At 41.8% G+C, this 14031-nt stretch overlaps 1 protein-coding gene across 1 annotated transcript in view; it reads right to left on the bottom strand.

The window, feature by feature from the left end:
* Positions 1-14031, bottom strand: part of Mmp24 (matrix metallopeptidase 24) — a 51950-nt gene that overhangs the window by 31495 nt on the left and 6424 nt on the right. The window lies entirely within an intron of this gene.

Genomic DNA, 14031 nt, shown 5'->3' with positions numbered 1-14031 from the left:
GTGGTAGAGCGTTTGCCTTGCATGCCTGAGGCCCTGGGTTTGATCCCTCAGCACCACATAAGCAAAAAGAAAAAAAGCCAGAAGTGGCGCTGTGGCTCAAGTGGTAGAGTGCTAGCCTTGAGCTGAAGAGCTGAGGGACAGCGCCCAGGCCCAGAGTTCAGGCCCCACGACCGGACCCCCCCCCCAAAAAAAAAAAAAAACTTTCTGTGAAAGTCTAAAATGATGCTGACAATTTAGAGGGTTGTGTGTATGTGTGTGTGTGATAGTGACTGAACATAGGGTCTTACACATGCTAAAAATGCTACTGAGCTACACCACAGCTCTCTCCAAAAGCTTCTAAATATAAAAAGAATTAATGTGAATATCCTTTGTGAATTAATTGTGAATGTCTTTTGGTTAGATTGCCATGGAGGACTTCTTTTTTTCAGATTTTTTTCTTCTAAGTTTTGCCTGTAGAATCATCTTTAAAAAGAGAGAGATAAAGAGAGAAAGAAAGAAGTATAAAGGGTTCCATGAAAGAAAAAGGTTAAGAGAGTAGAAGCTTTGAAATTAGTTTGGAGCCGGGCACTGGTGGCTCACACCTCAATCCTAGCTACTCAGGAGGCTGAGATCTGAGGATTGCGGTTCAAAGCCAGCCCAGGCAGGAAAGGCGGTGAGACTCTTATTTCCAATTAACCACTATAAAACCAGAAGTGGTGCTGTGGCTCATGTGGTAGAATGCTTGCCTTGAGCTGAAAAGCTCAGGGACAGCACCTAGGCCCAGAGTTCAAGCCCTATAGACAGACCAAAAAAAAAAAAAAAAAAAAAGTTTGGGCAAAGAAGTTCAAAGAAGCAATGCATCTGAAGACAGTAAAGAAAACAATGCTTATTCCTGTTAAGAGGTGTCAGGGGATAGGAACCCAAAGAAATAAAAGTACTTGTGTGTTTACAGAATCCACAAACTCTTCTAGCACTTTCAGTGCTGGGCTTTGAGCCAAAAAACTCTATTCTCTGTCCATCCTAAACACGAAGGGAGTGAATGAAGAAAAGGTACCTTGGGAAACAGTATTAGCTAGCTATATTAGCCTTTGTTTCTTGCTTCTAAATAGACAGACTTATTGTGGACATGTCTTTTGTTCTAAGTCAAATCAAACAATTTTTTGGACCAGAAACAAAAATAAATTATTCTTTACTTCACCATAGATGACTATAATATCTTTACTTCCTTGTGATAAAGTTCACTTGACTGATTAAAAATAATATAGCCAAAATAATCTTAAAACATCCACAACAGGGCTGGGAAGGTGGCTCAGTGGTAGAGTGCTTGCCTTGCACGACTGAGGCCCTGGGTTCGGTTCCTCAGCACCACATAAGCAAAAAGAAAAAAGCCGGAAGTGGCGCTGTGGCTCAAGTGGTAGAGTGCTAGCCTTGAGCTGAAGAGCTGAGGGACAGCACCCAGGCCCAGAGTCAGGCCCCACGACCGGACCCAAAAAAAAAAACAAAAAACATCCACAACAGAGTGACAACCTTACCTTTCTCACATTTGGTATCTAAAACATGTTTTCCTTTCTAAGTGATGACATAGACTATCAATACTTGCAGTTCTCAAAACATTGATCTCTTTTATGCCTTTATATATGTGTTTTTCTCTCTGCCTGTATTCTTAGTTTGGCAAAACTCTTTCATATTTCAGTGTTCAGCCCATAAATGACTACCACTGGAAGACATCCCAGGCTAAGTTATTTTCTCTCTTCTGTGCTCTCCAAACCTCCTCTTTTAGATACTGTAGATCTTATAATATTGGGCTCCAAACATTTTTTGGGGGGGTCCGGTCGTGGGGCCTGAACTCTGAGAGGCCTGGGCACTGTCCCTCAGCTCTTCAGCTCAAGGCTAGCGCTCTACCACTTGAGCCACAGCACCACTTCCGGCTTTTTTTTTCTGCTTATGTGGTGCTGAGGAATCAAACCCAGGGCTTCATGCATGCAAGGCAAGCGCTCTACCACTGAGCCACCTTCCCAGCCCCGGCTCCAATCATTATATATCAATTTCCTCCAGACTGAAGGAAGAGTCCATACCATCTTTAGAAATACAGTCCCCAGGACTGTACTAGACACTGAGTAGTTATTCATTTTGACCATCCTATAAATGCTTATTATTGAGTACTGTACAAGGCTCCTGAGATACAACTATGGGTAAGGAACCACATACCAATAAACTCAGGATATGAAAGTATAATGCTTCAAAGTATGTGTGTACAGGGTTTTATGGGAGAAAAGAGAGGAGTGTCTTGTTCATGGGTAGTGGGGAAAGAAAAATAACTCAAGGAAGACTTCTAGGTAGAGGTAAAATTTAAACTGAGTCTTAAAAGTTATACCATGTGCCAGGCACCCATGGCTCATGCCTATAATCCTAACTACTCAGGAGGCTGAGATGTGAGGCTTGAGGTTCAAAGCCAGCCCAGGCAGGAAAGTCCATGTGACTCTTACCTCCAATTAACCACCAGAAAACTGGACATAGTGCTGTGGCTCAAAATGGTAGAGTACTAGCCTTGAGCAAAAATCTCAGGGACAGTGCCCAGGCCCTGAGTTCAAGTCCTATGACCAAAAAAAAAATTACAGCATGTGCTAGGCACCAGTGGCTCATGCCTGTAATCCTAGCTATCCAGGAGATTGAGATGTGAGGATTAAGATCCAAAGTCAGCCCAGGCAGGAAAGTCTGTGAGACTCTTATTTCCAATTAACCACAAAGAAGCCTGAAGTGGCACTCTGGCTCATGTGGTAGAGCTTTATCTTTGAGCTCCAAGACAGTATCCAAGCCTGATTTCAAGGCCAAGACTGGCACAAAAAAAGAATGAGAGAGAGGGAGAGAGGGAGAGAGAGGGGGAGAGAGAGAGAGAGAGAGAGAGAGAGAGAGAGAGAGAGAGAGAGAGAGAGAGAGAGAGAGAGAGAGAGAGAGAGAGAGAGTGAGAGTGAGAGAGTGAGAGAGAGAGAAAGTTATAGCATTGCAGCAATCTGGAGATTTAGGAGATCATGACACATTTTGAACAGTATTTAAAATAACAATGAGTAGAGAGGTTGAAAAGGAGGGAAGTGGAGAGAGATGACAGGTCATCTGTTCACAAAATGGACATATTACAATTGCTTTTGAGTTGACTATGGACCAGTACCAGCCCAAAAAGCTCAAGTAAAATGCGAACAAATGGAAATGACAGGGAAATCAATGTTACCCACACCCTCACCTGGGTGCTTCAACTTCTATTTCCAGGTAAGTCAGATCATCAACTGCTAAAATCTCAGGATCATATTATCTCTATAACTCTCAGCCAGAAGGTCACCTCATGGTCTCTTTCTCATTCAGGATTTGAATGAACAAGTGTTACATCAGGAATGATGTACAATCCTGAGATGGAATCCTGACTTTACCACTTTCCAGCACCACTTAGTGTCTCTATCTTCTTCCACAGAGTTGTTAACATGAAATGAATGAATAACACCTGATAACTAGTAGTCATTCAAAGTAGATTTGTTATCTCTTCAGATGACTTTCTGTTATCTTATGTAAATTCAAGTGGAAAACTCAATTTTGATGTCTTCTCTGCCTTTTGACATCTAGACATCCTGCCCTCCACATTGTTCCCTGACCAAGAGCTGTCCTCATGGGGTCAGTGGAGGGTAGAATATCTATCATGATCAAGACTATTTTCTACAGGACAGTTTAAGGGCATAACCATCTCCCTCAGAAGACTGGGAGCACTGCAGAGGGACTGGCGCTCAGTAGGTAAATGACAACTAAATTGGATTGCATACTTTTTGCTCTCAGACCAAGCTTTAGTTTGAGGGAATTCTCTTCATTTTGAGGGGTAAGAAAAGGAACATAGGGTAACCCAATGATTTTCCTTTTTTCCTCTCTGATACAGATCTTTCAGCCAAATATATAAGCTTAAATATTGAGCACAGTGGTACTTGAAGGGAATGATCACATTTTTCATCTTTCAGATCACCAAGTTATATTTTTCCTTAAATGCTTTACCTAAAAATGTATTTTGGGCTGATTATGTACACTGGCTATGATGAATAGTGTTGCAAAGAAGATGGTTGTGCTGTGGCTTTTATTGGAATTGGTTTGTGTTCCATTGGATAAATGCTCGGGAGTGGAATTGCTGGATCATAGGGTAGTTCTATGTTTAATTTTTTGAGAACCTTCCATACTGCTTTCTAGAGCAGTTAAGTAAGTTTACATCCTCACCAAAAATGTATTAGAATTCCCTTTTGGCCTCATCTTTGCCAAAGTTTGTTATTCTTTGTTTTCTTGGTGATGGCCATTCTAACTGAGGTGATGTGAAAACTCAGTGTCTTTTTGTTGCTGTTGTTGTTGGTCATGGGTCTTGAACTCTGGGCTTGGGCGCTGTCCCTGTGCTCTTCAGCTCAAGGCAATCGCTCTACTGCTTGAGCCACAGCGCCACTTCTGGTTTTCTGGTGGTTTATTGGAGATAAGAGTTTCCTGCCCAGGCTGGCTTTGAACCATGATCCTCAGATCTCAGCCTCCTGAGTAGCTAGGATTACAGGCATGAGCCACAGGAACCCAGCCTCATTGTTGTTTTGATTTGCATTTCCTTTATAGCCAGAGATGTTGAGTATTTCTTCATGTGTCTATTAGCCATTTTCTTCTTCTCATAAGTCTTTCTTTAAGTCATCAGCCAATTTATTAATTGGGTTTTTGTTTCTTTGAGGGTTTAATTTTTGAGGATTTAATTTTTTGACCTCTAAGTATATTCTGATTATACCTAGTAAAAATCTTCTCCCATTCTGTGGCCTTTCTATTTAGTTTGTTAGCTATGTCCTTTGCTGTGCAGAAACTTTTAAGTTTGATGTAATCCTATTTATCAAATCTTTCTCTGATTTGTTATGTTTTTGGATTTACTTAGAAAGTTCTGATCTGTACCCAGGAGTCCTGTTTTCCCTACCCCTTCCTGTAAGTTTCATGGTTTCTGTTTTACATTGAGGTCTTTGAGATGTGGAATCAGCCTAGATGCCCCTCAATGGACGAATGGATCGAGAAAATTTGGCATATATACCCAATGGATTTTTACTCTCTATTAGAAAGAATAATATTGTACCATTCAAAAGGAACTGGAAAGACTTGGAAAAAAATTCTATTAAGTGAAGTAAGCCATACCCAAAGTAACAAAGGTTGCAGAGTTTACTTCATTTATGGTAGATAGAATGTACCTGTAAATCTAGAAGTAAACATGTTGGGATGGGCCTATGCAAGTGGTTACAAATTAATTAACTGAAGTATAATAGACTCCACAGAGAGCTCAAGTAGTATAATCTTTTAGAAAGACTAGGTCAAAACCCAACTAAATCAACACCAGGAAATGGGTACACTCAAGGCGGGGACCAAGGAGAAGGAGTAGACAAATGAAGGAGGGAAGTAGGGGGGATGAAGTCAAGAATTCAGTGTCTATACACCATAAAATTAAGCAAAGTAAGGAAAGGGGTGGTTCGAAGTGGGGTGAGAATGTTGAAGGGGTGACACTGATCAAGATGTACTGCATTCATAATGCATTTATATAGCACCCCCTTTGTACAACTACTTAAAGATAATTAAAAATTAAAAATTAAAAACACATTATAATATATAAGATACTTCAGACCATTACAAAAGAGGTGTGGTGCCAATATAAAGTATATCCCATTCCTCCATGTTAATGGACTCTTATTAGTTCTCTGAAAGCCTGACTCAGTTGAACTGCAGTTGGTGGATAACTCTCTCTGCTCCTACAGTACTTGGTACATACTATCCTAAATGCAGCAACTACAATGTTTTCTCCTACTAGGTTGAGTTCCTAGGAAACAAAGACTGTGTTACAGGGGCTGGGAAGGTAGCTCAGTGGTAGAGTGCCTGCCTTGCATGCATGAGGCCCTGGGTTCAATTCCTCAGTACCACATAAGCAGAAAAAGCCAGAAGTGGTGCTGTGGTTCAAATGGCAGAGTGCTAGCCTTGAGCTGAAGAGCTGAGGGACTGTGTCACAGTCTTTTTTTTTTGTATTTGCTACAGCATTTAGCACAGTGTCTGATACCATAGTTACTGAGTTCATGAATGAATGAACAGTTGGTCTGGGAGGCACTGCTCAGGCACAAAGGAAAGGATTTTGTCTTGAGAAAGCTTAATGAGCACAATTCCTGGTATCTATTAGCAGTTGGAAGAACATGTTTGCTGAAATTCAGTCGTTCCTTGTTTGACTTCCTTGCTGGATGAGGTGACAGGCTCCATTGTCCCATTTGTAAAAAAAGATTTTAAAAAGTCCACTAAAGGAAAAAAAAGGCTTATTCAGTTTTCAACAGAATGACCTACCTTTTATCTTTTTACACCTGGATCCATTAATCAATCTCTGGCTGGTCAGAAGTCTAACTTTTACAGCTCAGTTAACAATGCTAAGATGTCTGTCACCCTCTAAGTGCGGAAGGAGGTGTAAACCCAAAGGAAAGTGAGAAGAATCACAAAATACAGCAGGGACAGAAATAGCTGGGCTGAACCCAAGATGTAGTGATCGTAGACAAAAGAGTTTGATTGGTCCACTGGCCAGAAGGCAAATTTTGGTTTCCAAGAAGTCAAAGCCGAGATGTTTCGAAGTAGTGGCAGGGAAAGGAGACACAAGAGGATAACAAAAAGGGAAAAAAAATACCATGGACAGAAGAGGGAAGAGCGTGGCAGACGGCAGAGGCGGTGGTGAGATTAGAAGTGGCAGTGGGGGTGGAAAAGGAAGATTGCTGGCGGTGTTGAGGAGTGGCACTTGGAAAACAGAGACAAGGGTACTAGATCAGTTATAACAGGTACTCAGAGACATTCCAGAGCATCAAATTGAAACCAGACTGTACTGCCTAGAGGAGCAGTGGGAGGGTATGATTGAGATAGGGTTTTCCATCCAAAATGGTGTAGCCAGGTGGCATTATCAGAAAGTCAAGAGGCAAAGACTACAAAGAACCAGAAAATAAGATGTCAAGTTTGGGCTAGAAGGGGGAAGAAAGAATAAAAGCCCTTGATTAAAGAAGTTGGTAACTCGGGGGATGGGAAAGTGGGTCAGTGGTAGAGTGCTTGCCTCGCATGCATGAGACTCTGGGTTCAATTCCTCAGCACCACATAAGCAGAAAAAGCTGGAAGTGGCGCTGTGGCTCAAGTGGTATAGTGCTAGCCTTGAGCTGAAGAGCTGAGGGACAACGCCCAGGCCCAGAGTTCAGGCCCACGACTGACCAAAAAACAACAACAAAAAATTTGGCAACTGAAGTCATAATCTAGATGATGATTGAACAACAGAGACACAGTTTCAAATCCTATTCTAGAGGTTTATCTATGGAGGGGTGGTGATAAACTGGAACTTGACTAAGGGAGAGCAGCCAGGGAAGAAAGAGAACTGGACCATGTCTTGTGAGGACAGATGAGGATTGCCTAAGTTAGGCTAGAGGAGGGAAGACTACATGAAAGGAGACTATGAATACAAGAAAGATCTATTCCATTTGTGTAGAGCACAAAACTAAGACCAGAATGAGAAAGTGCAGCCATAGATATTGACTCCACCTAAGAAACTATTCTTGGGCTGGGAAGTTGGCTCAGTGGTAGAGTGCTTGCTTCACATTCATGAGGCCCTGGGTTCGATTCCTCAGCACCACATGAGCAGAAAAAAGCTGCAAGTCGCACTATGGCTCAAATGGTAGGGTGCTAGCCTTGAGCTGAAGAGCTGAGGGACAGTGGCCAGGCCTGACTTCAGCACCTTCACAAAGAAGGAGGAAGAGGAGGAGGAGGAGGAGGAGAAGGAAAAGAAACTATTCTTTCTGAGGGTATGGCTCAGTGGTAGTGCACTTGCCTAGCATGTATGAAGCTCTGGGTTCCACACTTAGAACTGCAAAATGTTTTTTGAAGAGGAGGGTGTCGTGGGATTTGAACTCAGGGTCTAGGTACTGTCTCTGAGCTTTTCTGCTCAAGGCTAGCACTCTACCACTTTGAGCCACAGCTCTACTTCTGCTTTTCTGGTGGTTAGTTGGAGATAAGAATCTCATAGGCTTTTCTACTGGGCTGTCTTCAAACCAATGTCCTCAGATCTCAGCCTCCTGAGTAACTAGTATTATAGGTATGAGCCACCACTACCCAGCATAAAACAAGTTTATAATAGCCAGAGATTGTAATGAGAATGATCATAGCTATTCTTATTGAGTGCCTCCTATGAACTTGTCATTGTGCTAGGCACTCAAGAATACAACTTCAGGAGGTACAAATGCTGATCCCCACTTTGTAGATGAAGATACTGAAGTTTAGACAGATTAAGTGATTACCCAGAGTCACAAAACTAATATGTGGCAGAAGGCAGGCATTTTACACTGACTACTGGACAGGCATCCTTCCTTCCTGGGACTTCCTATTTCTCATACTCCCAATGTGCACTGTCTTATCTCAGATCACAATGACCCTGTTAGACTTGTGCCGCGGTTTGTACATCAGGAAATCCAGTTATCCAAACCAGAAGTTTCATGTGACCCATGACTCCTTCCTCTTTTTTACTGCCCACATCCAGTGTTTTACCAAAGAATTACTGGTTCTACTTCTAAACATCAGATCTGATTGTTTCAGTTTATCCATTCAATAAATATTTTTTGAGGACCTACTGCAGACAGGGGCCGAGTGTGAGAGCCACAATGACAAACAAGACTTCCTAGTTACTTTCTAGTTGAGTGTCTAGTAGGAGAAACACATGGTAATAAGTGTCATGAAGAACAAAGCAGGCTAAGGGGATAGAAAGTGGTATGGCAGCTATTTTATAGAAGGTGGATAGAAAGTGGTATGGCAGCTATTTTATAGAAGGTGGTCAGGGAAATCTCTGGCATTTAAAAAAAGTTTTGAAGCAGTTGAGAGCCATTTGGATAGTAGACAAAATGTTCCAGAAAAAAGGAACAGTAAGTGTGAATACCCTCCAAAGGAATTCAAGAGTACCCAGAGATTTATATCTGTTTAGTAAGGAGCCTTGAGATGATTTCTGACTTCTGCACTCATTTACCATTCCCTGACTAGTGTTTTGGTTTCCAGTATGTTATAGTTCTTCTAGACCTACACACACACACACACACACACACACACACACACACACCACACACACATATATATGTATGTATGTATAGAGCAGACCACTCTGTGTTTTCTCTTTTTTTTTTCTCTTTCTCTGGAAAGGAAATCTCCCTTGACTTCTTAAATCTTTATCAGGTGTTCCTCCCTCTGTCCCTTCTCAGCATTCCCTCTTTCTTACCATACTGTATTGGGGTTACCAGGGAATTTTCTGTTTCCTCTTGACTATGAAAGCTTGAGGGTAGGGATGGTGTTAGATTATGGATCTTGGGGGGGGGTGTTGACTATCCTGGATTATTCATGTGGATTATGTGGATTCACAAGAATTCTTACAAAAGGGAGAGAAGAGAGTCAGAGTCCGAGACATGATGACAGAAAGCAGAGACCAGAGGAATACCACTGATGGAAAAGGTCCTTGAGCCAAGGAATGAGAGCTGCCTCAAGAAACAGGAAAAGATAAAGGATTCCCCCCATATGCCTAAAGAAGGAACACAGCCTCGCCCACCTTGATTTCAGCCCTGTATACATATTTTATTTAGACTTCCAGTCTCCAGAAATGTAAGACACATTTGGGATTTGTGTTTTTTGTGGGATACTAAGAACCAAACCTAGGACCTGTGTAAGTTGGCAAGCACTCTATTAATGAGCTAGACCCCCAGCTGTATTGCTTTAAGACAATAAGTTTGTGGCAAATTGTTACAGCAAATTGAAACTAGTACATGCACATAGAATATTTTGCTTATTCTAGAACATAAAAAATGTTATTCCAGGGGCTGGGAAGGTGGCGCAGTGGTAGAGCACTTGCCTTGCATGCCAGAGGCCCTGGGTTCGATTCCTTAGCACCACATAAGCAAAAAGAAAAAGCTGGAAGTGGCGCTGTAGCTCAAGTGGTAGAGTGCTAGCCTTGAGCTGAAGAGCTGAGGGACAGCGCCCAGGCCCAGAGTTCAGGCCCCACGACCAGAGCGCCCTCCCCCCTCCTCCCCCGCCAAAAAAAAGAAATTGAAACCAAAAATGTTATTCCAGGGCTGGGAAGGTAGCTCAGTGGTAGAGCACTTGCCTTACATGCATGAGGCCCTGGGTTCAATTCCTCAGCACCACATAAGCAGAAAAAAAAAAAAAAGCCAGAAGTGGCACTGTGGCTCAAGTGGTAGAGTGCTAGCCTTGAGCTGAAGAGCTGAGGGACAGGCCCCACGACCGGACCCCCCCCCCAAAAAATGCTATTCCAATGTTCCTGTTCCTACATTCTGTTTTTTAAATCAAAATGTAATTGTTTATTATACTTACCATTTCAAAAGTATCTAAAGCCAAGAAGGTGAAAAAATTGTTTCTATACACAATTACCTGATGTCCAGGCCTGTCTACCTTCCAACCAGACAGGAACTTACACTACTGCCTTTCTACCACCAAATATTTCCATAGAGAAGTCCATATGTTCCTCTTTATTGGGCCTTATATTGTTAATGTTTTAACCACATTGTTTCCTCTTGTCTCCAGGCTGTAAAACTATAAATGGTAAAGCTTTAGGTAGAAATAATGGAATAATATTTTAAAACAGAGTTGCCTTTGATATCCTAACTACAACAGAACAATGCAAAATATATGCCCAGATTTTATATTATATATTATTATTATATATTTTATATTAGTATATTCTGATTTTATATTTCACAGTGAAACTTATTAGAATTAATAAATTGATAATGTGACAAATAAGTTGAAATTTATTATATTCCAATAGAATTAGAATATAATTAGATTTAGAATATATATTAGAATATAAACAGTATCAATGCAATGTCTTCGGTATAAACTTGTGATACCTTCTGTGTTCTTAGTCTTCTGAATTCACATGGTAAAACAATGTTGTTTTCCTCTAATCTATAAGGGATCTTACTCTGCTGCTCTGTTTATTGTTTTAGCTCTCTGGTCCCAAACTGTTTTTTTCCATATTTCTTTTTTTTAAACATTTATTATTATTATTATCTTTAAGTAGTTGTACAAAGAAGTTCGCATTCTACAAAACAGTATATGCATACAAGGTGTCTGACAACATTCTTAGCAACAGATTGATAAGACACCTTTAGTCTTAGATGACAAGCCAAATCACCAGATCTCCTTGATGACTCCTGTGGGAGTCACTGGGTCTGTTGCCTTCAACTCCTTTTTAACTAAAAGTGTGGCTAATGTAGTAAAATAACAACCATGAGCAAGAAAGTCTTTCCAGAGTACAAGCACCTGAGTTTAAATCCCAGAATTGGCATACACGCACACACACAAAAAAAACAAAAATGAAAAAGCAAGCAAGCAACAGACAAATCCATTATTTCTCCACTACCCCTACAACCAAGGTTCTTGTCTTTTTCTGGGTCCACCTGACTCATGACTACTTTTTAACATTTCATACTGAAAGCATTAACTATTCTGGAGGATGTACTGGTCAATAATACTTAGAGATTATGCAACTTAACAAGCTGATTTTGCAGAAGAGAAAAATAAAACTCAGGGAGGGAAAAATGACTTATTCAAAGTTGAAGAGTGCCAGGCACCAGTGGCTCACACTTGTAATCCTAGCTACTCAGGAGGCTGAGATCTGAGGATCACAGTTCAAAGCCAGCCTGGGCAAGAAAGTCCATTAGACTCTTATCTCCAATTAACCTCTAGAAAACCAGAAGTGGCTCTGTGGCTCAAGTGGTAGAGCACTAGCCTTGAGCTGCAGAGCTAAGGGACAGCGCCCCAGCCCAGAGTTCAAGACCCAAGAACAACAAACAAAACAAAACAGTTGAAGAGCAAGTTGGTAGGAGACTCAGAAATGGAGACCAATGTCCCTGCCTCCCAGGGAGGGTTCTTTTTGTCATGATGCACCCCCATACTCTGGGTTGCTTCCAAATGACCTTCCTTTCTTTCTTCCTTTCTTTCTTCCTTTCTTTCTTTCTTTCTTTCTTTCTTTCTTTCTTTCTTTCTTTCTTTCTTTCTTCCTTCCTTCCTTCCTTCCTTCCTTCCTTCCTTCCTTCCTTTCTTTCTTTCTTTCTTTCTTTCTTTCTTTCTTTCTTTCTTTCTTTCTTTCTTTCTCCTTCCTTCCTCTCTCTCTCTGTCTCTCTCCTCCTCCTCCTCCTCCTTCACTTCCAGCTAGTCTAAAGAGGATTGCCCTCACTGCCCACTTTAGTTTCTTGACAAACACCTTCCTGGAGCTGCATTGCCTTTAGCTCCCACTGGTTCTTCAGTGGGTGGAGAGTGCATTAACGGGAATTCCTGGCGCTCCACACCAGGTCTTTGGCCTTCTCCCAGAAGGCCACCACAAGCCAAATAATCACCAGGCCCAGGAGAGCAGCGCATTTGGGGTTTTGGGTCAGCACCAGGATATCCGAGTCTTCCAGGGAGGCCCCTGCCCAAGGCCAGGAATGTGGCTATGCTGTCATTCACTTTGAGAAAGTAGGAGTCTTAGATTTCTTCACCCTTTCTAATGCCTCTTGTCCCTTGGGACTGGACTCAGTGGTGAGTTAAGAAATAAGGACAGGGGGCTGGGAAGGTGGCTCAGTGGTAGAGTGCTTGCCTTGCATGCATGAGGCCCTGGGTTCGATTCTCAGCACCACATAAGCAGAAAAAACCGAAAGTAGTGCTGTGGCTCAAGTGGTAGAGTACTAGCCTTGAGCTGAAGAGCTGATGGACAGTGCCCAGGCCAGAGTTCAGGCCCTACAAAAAAGAAAAAAGAAAAAAAGAAAGAAGGACAGGATGGGCTGGGAAGGTGGCTCAGTGGTAGAGTGCTTGCCTTGCATGCATGAGACCCTGGGTTTGATTCCTTAGCACCACATAAGTAGAAAACGCCAGAAGTGGCACTGTGGCTCAAGTGGTAGAGCATCAACCTTCAGCTGAAGAGCTGAGGGACAGCACCCAGGCCCAGAGTTCAAGCCCCATGACTGACCAAAAAAAAAAAAGAAAAAAAAGATAAGGAAAACAAAGAAAGAGCAGTGGCCAGACCTCAGTTTCTTAATTGTAATGAGAAGATGGCTGAACCAGATAATCTCTAATTACAATAGTTTTCATTATTTTAGCATGGATGGATTGAGTGTGGAGCTGATCTTCTAGTTGCTCATTGCCAGCTGCACAGTCTCTATTCCTTAGCATGGCCTTCAACAAACTTCAAGCCTTTTCTTGCCCATCTCGGGTTCCTCATACTGTAGCTCTATTGAACCTACTGTGTTGTCTGAACAGGACTTGCAGGTTCTGTCTGTATGCCTGTGTTTCAGTCTTGCTTCCTAGAATACCTTCAGCACATATATTCTGGCCCCATCCTGACGAACTATTGGATATTCTTCAAAAGGTACCACTAATGGTACTCCATGGAGGAAGACCATCTACCCCGGGTTGAGTGGACATCCTCTGTGCTCCCAACGGCATTATCATGTCTCTCATGTATTGCACATTTCATATTACTTTATAAATAAAGCTTTATACATGCCTGTTAACCCTACTGAACTCTTCCTCAAGGAACTTACTGCCTGGTGTGGGACATATATATGAAAATATTAAACATTTCATTGCAATCATGTTAAGTGGAATGAAAGGAAAGGATGAGGTGTCACAAAAGTGCATTGCAAGAGATATAAGTTATGAGTGAGGGATGGTCTCTCAGGTAAGACTTGTGAATGAGCTAGCTGAAGACACAACATTTCAGGAAAAAGAATATCCTCTATTCATAAGAGGGAAAGAACAAAGCATATTAGGAAAATAGAAGGCCAAAGTGGTTGAGTCTAGTGACAATAAGGAGAGTGGGTAGAAAAAAAGGAAGCCAGAGAGTGGAAGGGACTTAATCATGCAGGGTCTCACAGGTCACAGAAGCAGACTGGGGGGTGCTAGGTCATATGCATTGCAATTCTTTTCTATAACATAAAATATAGATATGTAAAACTAGTGTCACTTCCAGTAGTTAAGTAGTAGACT

Source organism: Dipodomys merriami, unplaced genomic scaffold (genome assembly GCF_024711535.1).
Source record: "Dipodomys merriami isolate MVZ:Mamm:240054 unplaced genomic scaffold, mDipMer1.0.p SCAF_7, whole genome shotgun sequence".
NCBI lineage: Eukaryota > Metazoa > Chordata > Mammalia > Rodentia > Heteromyidae > Dipodomys > Dipodomys merriami.
Note: the sequence above shows the minus strand (reverse complement) of the source record. Positions and strands in the feature narration are given on the sequence as shown.